The sequence below is a fragment of the Mytilus trossulus genome, chromosome 10 (genome assembly GCF_036588685.1).
Source record: "Mytilus trossulus isolate FHL-02 chromosome 10, PNRI_Mtr1.1.1.hap1, whole genome shotgun sequence".
Lineage (NCBI taxonomy): Eukaryota > Metazoa > Mollusca > Bivalvia > Mytilida > Mytilidae > Mytilus > Mytilus trossulus.
In genome coordinates, this window is record NC_086382.1 from 49,574,730 (window position 1) to 49,580,729 (window position 6,000).

The following is a 6,000-nucleotide window of genomic DNA, read 5'->3' on the forward strand; positions in this document are numbered from 1 at the left end:
CTTAATGAAAATTTATCAAAGACTTAGAAAATATGTTTACAAAAAAATCAATATCAAACATAAGTTTAGTGTCTGTATAACATGTATAATAAAATAAATCATCCCAAAAAAGCATCTAGCAAATTAATGTACCCTCAACACAATACTAATGCTGCTAAAGAGCTCACTTGTTCAAAGAAGTTTTTTAAGATTTTTTTACCTTTTATAAATCACAGCACAATCAACAGGATAGACTGTAGAAGAATAAGTTGCCACTACATCATCAAACACTAAGGTGTCTTCATGATCATGTAATGTGATACTACATGTATTGTACTTGTACTTTGAAAGGACAGGATGGTGTGTGATTTCTTTGCAGTCTTTAGCCAAATCTGACTGTTCCCTGATTGTTACACTATCTTGAATCATCTTATTAGAAGGCCTCTGTAAATGATGAAATACCTGATGTGAATTTCAAACAATTTAATCTGAAAACATTTACAACGTTTTGCAGATTACATGTATTGTATGTTCAAATATTTCAATGTCATAAAGCATGGAATGTACATGATGTAAGTAAATGTGACCTGCTTTTTATTGACATGCATTTTGATCTAAATAAATAATAACATGAATGCTAGAGGTTCTCCATAAAGGAAAGGTATATGTTATTAACTGAACAACAAGAAAAAGTAAAATCTGGAAACAACATATATACAAATTTTAAAACGTTTTCATGTACATGTAAATGAACAGACACTATTTGGCAGCCACCAGCCCACCCTTCTTACATCCCCAAATGAATAACCCATTTTTACTTGGAACTGCAATCAGATTACTTCATATTTGTCTCTAGAAAACATTTTTTTTTAATGATTTTAGATCTTATCGACCAATTAAGACATTTTTAACCTATTGCCTAATATTTATCACTCAAGGACAAAAATATGCATTGAATATTAATTTTAGATGATTTTAAATTATTGAACCAATTCTAACATGTTATCAGTGATTTTGCTAGCGCTCCTCACTTTCGTATTTTACGAAAAGGTTTTCGAAATGACGAAAATATTTCATATCAATTTCGTCACTTAAATTTGGAAAGTGTAAAAATATTTACACATCAAATTACTTGAATTCTACCTGTCTTTATGTTTCTGACAAGTTTATGACCCTCAGGTAATAAACGTTTACCAAAGGTGTTAAAAGTTGTGATGACAAGTAATCAGCCTATCGCCAATCAGATGGGTCACTAATTCCTTAATTATCATTATAAAACCTCTTAGCACATACTTACAACTTCTCGTCCAATCAAATTTCTTGAATTTGCCTTCTAATTTTCATAGTACATACTTTTTCCATGTACTAAGTAACAACGCATGAATGGCCACAAGGGTAAGATTTCATTGTATCGTAATCAAGATATTAGACAAAAAAATGCTACTGGCTATTTTGTAATAAATTCTGTATTCCACATTTAATTAAAACGTTGTAATTAGTTTTCAAACAGATTTTTAACATCCTACTAATCAATCTTTTGATCTAAATTTTGTTTTAACTATTAAAAAAGTTTCTTTCATTAAAATAAAGAGTCATAATTATGGTGTTTTATACCTTGATTAAAGTACAACTCAATCTAAAACTTGTAATCCTTTATCTTCCATGCAATTACTTTGTACACAAAAAGAGTGAACCATGAATCTTTTGAAGGAGAATTATTAATAAAGCAATTTGATATATTAACTTTCGACAACTTCGATTAAAAAGAATGAACTTATTTCAAAACGTAAATATTTTCACTTGCAAACAGGTGCTTCCTGTTCTATGCATTGCGCATGCGTAAAAGTTTGTAGATGAATCCGGTTTTATTCTGAAATTATTATTCAATTGTCACCATCAGTCAGGGGTACTACTTATACAAGTGTATTTTATTTACTTGAAGAAGTAAAAAAAAATATACACATATAAGTAAATTTGTAGGATACTTATACAAGTGAATTTTATTTACTTGTATAGGTAAAAAAAAAATTGGCTTAGTTATGTCCCTTAGGCATTCAGAATTTTTTACTTGTATAAGTAAAAAAATCATCCTTTCTTCTTTTCTTGAATTCTTAAGATTTCTTTGCTCTAATAGAATTTTAAATTGTGTACCCTTTACAGATGTCTTTAATAATCATTTAAGTGTAATTTCATGGACAATGAAAGTCCCATATGTTTGTTATCTTCTTAACACTGCTCATTTACAAGCCCCAAAGGAGCAATTTTTGAAGGCCTTGCGCAAATATACTAGATCTTTGCTCAATCAGTTTCTTTGATGAATTAATGAGATGAAACATTGATCTTTAATGAAAAAATTTGAGCAAACCTGGGAAAAAATTTTAAAGGCATGATTTTACATCTCAAAACTTGAGGATTTTTGTTGGATTGTAAGAAAAATTTACTTATACAAGTAAATTTTTCAGAAAATTAAGGGGAGATTATTCAAACATTATTTATTTACTTATATGTGTATATTTTTTTTCACTTCTTTAAGTAAATAAAATACACTTGTACAAGTAGTACCCCTGACTGACCATGGTCACTTCCCGTTTTCATTTCATTTCATTTAAAAATCGAAAGTAAACGTGATCTACAGTCTACAGTCATTAGAATCGTCACATTAAGTATAGATGCAGATCCTTCTATCCAATATTAAAGAAATTGATTCCAAATAGATATTAAAACGTATTTTCAAGGACATAAATGATTGTTAAGTGAAAAAGTCGTCACAAGTTCATTTGTGCAGTGGTTAAAAAATAAAGGCACCCAACTTTTGTTGATAAGGGGTGTGCCCTGAAAATAACTGAAATGAAGTTTTGACCATATTACCAGATCCCTGTTCTTATCTTCATATCTTAGCATCACATCAGTCAATTCATTCAATATTGCCAATAACTGCCTACATGTACATTAGCAATCCTAAAGTCATCAAAGATCCTAGACTAGTCCTTGAAGGACTTGGACATATATGTATAGCTAGTTTGATAAACATCCTAGATACCTTGCTTTATAAAAAAATAAGGCTAATTTTTATCACGCGCAAAAGTGACTAAAGCCCTCAAAATCCTAGCTGAAACCCTGATGTTATAAGGAGGTCTCATTGGGGGTGCCTATCCTGGATCCTGCTTACTGTTTTGTCTGATTCCCATATCCTGCTTACACTACGTACGTAAGCAAGAGTCATTTTTTTGTCATTTACTGGGTCCCGCTAGACCTCATTTCCCATTTTCACAACACAATAATTTTACTTTCACGTGTCACACTTACAAAAAAATCAGCAATCCCGCGTCATGCTAAGACCCCAATGAGACCCACTTATAAAATGTTGTCACAGCTGTTATTAATATTTTTCTATCGCAGTAACAATATTTAAGGGCGTCACTTGAATTAAATTTTATAGTTGATAAGATATGGGCCAAATCGCATTCCATAGATATTTTTTTCCATATTGACGTCACACCACATCTTACAACTGTATATTTTGTATGTGGACTTGACCTTCTTTTTTAGCTAAGTTTTGCTTATATTTGAAAACTGCTATTTATGAACTTAGGGGATGAAGTTGGGGTTGTTTTGAACAAGGAAAAGTAGGCTAAAATTTGAAAATATAATTTTTACTGTTGAGAAATGTCTGAAAATTTGAAATGTTGAAATTCATGTTTGGTTGAAGCGTGTTTTTATTCTGTCCTTGAAATACCGACAAGAAGAAAACATGTGCGATGTCTAGAACTACTTTTGTTTTAAACACTTGCATTGCTATCGAAAACTGATTACTTTTGAGAACAGATGACTACACGATACATGGACTAAATTTGGATAAAAGTTGAGAGCAAAATATGCTCGAAGTCTATCGGAAAATGGTAGCTTCAGCATAATCATGTTGCAGGAAGGCGTCAAAGCAAAAATTTAAAATAGCCTTCGTGACATAATTCCAAGACGTTTTGACTAACTTCTTCTTCCAAATCTTCACATCCTTTGTAGGACAACCACACCGTTAAGGCATGTAAAACAAAACCCACCACCATACAAGTAGGAATATATATACACTATAATTCGGATAGTTCCATCCTCCACCGCTATATACAGGATCACTTTTGTAGTTTCGCATATATCTTGTATGTATTCTTAGTTGCGTTTAAAATTGTTAGGCTAGTTACCGGACATATATACAATGGGATTATATATGTTTACGTAGTAAAATAGTTCTTTTTTAAGAGACAATGTAGTAAAATAGTTCGTTCTTAAAAGACAATGTTGTAAAATAAGTTACTACACTCAAGTTCGCACTGATAAAAAGAATAATAGATTTGCAGCAGTAAAATGTAAAATAGTTCGCCTTTCGTGATATGATAAAAAGATCTAAAAGTTATAAGAAAATCACTTTCTTTCCTTTTCATATACTTAAAATTGATTAAAATGTTCAAAGTGAGAAACGAACAATTAAATATAACGATGAAGTAGAGCAGAATATATTGGTACAACAGTGCCAGCGTTCTGAAGATCCATAGGTATCCATAGGTATCCATAGGTATATTGCCTAAAAACTTAATCCACGCATAGAAATAGACAATTTCACATCATAAAATATAAAACAGGATTTTTAAGATTTCGTTGCATCTATATATTAGCACTTTGTGCGACGTTTACGATCTAGGCACGCACTGTAACGAAACACAGTAAACAACATAAACTTTAGAGTACCTATCTTCAAAATTAACTAAATGAAAGACCATAAATGTCCTAAATGTCATTAGTTAGACCTACAAAAATGATATGTGAGGTTATATCTTCCTCTGGTTTGTTTGTGAATCCTTTCGTTTTCCATCAACTTGGCATTTCGCCACAGAGAGCATTTACAGGAGATACTTCCGGTTGTCACGCGGGAAAGGGGACATAATCAGATTATTTAAAAAAAAAAAAGGGGGCGGGGTAAAAAATTCGCGTGTTGGTTCCACAGGCACTTGTTTCTGTCAATATGGGGTTTACTATCCATACCAGTACAAAAAAAAACAAGTATAGCAATTAAGAATAGAAAAATATAGAAACATACATGCACTGTATTAAGAAATCTCTTTTCCAATACGTCTTCTTTAACCATTTACTTTAAGAATAAGTAGGCCTAATCTCTAAAAACGTTTCTTTTTAAGAAACTATCAAAATTGATACTATAGTCAGTTCTTTATTCCTAAATAGCGGGAAGTCTAAAATAAAGCATAACTGTACTTTTTTTTTCATTTTAATAGGACGACTAGAACATATGTCATTAAAACATATGATACCGTGAATACACATGCATAAGCAAAGCATACAAATTAACCATTGTAGAAAAATCGACATTCTGATTCAGTAAATATTTTTTTTTTAAATATCCTATAAATATTGAAACAAAAAGTGACACCAAACAAAATGGAAAACACAAATCTCTGCAAATAAAGATAGATCTATGCGGTTTAACATAAATAACGAATTGGGAAGATTATTTGACTGTGTTTGATGAATAGCAGAGAAAACGATTTGTCGTCAGATGTCAGCGATGACGGTCCACCAGGATTAGGGTGTGTTACACATAATTTCAAACGTGCGAATATCACCACAGGATCCCGTCACGAGTTTATACCAGGTTACATGTGTGCTGAATGTAGTTTGTGTTCAAAAGTATAAGAAACCATTCGATAGTCAGGATTTCCATAACTGGAATGCACGAAAGACCCAACACCTGCCAAAAACCAAACAAGAGCAATGTATTGCAATTACGAATAGACGACATCAATGCATTCATCCTTGTCAACCAAACCATGACCCATGACTATGGTATTTAACACGTTAGGGCCAAGTGTCCAAAAAGCCTCAAGCATTTTGTCAACCACACCAACATAAGGCCTGTTTTTTTAATACTCAAACAAGTTACTGGTTAAAATCAACCTGAAGCACGTTTGGGCTAAAACCCTTAATATGTTAAAAGGGAGAACAAAAACGCAACGG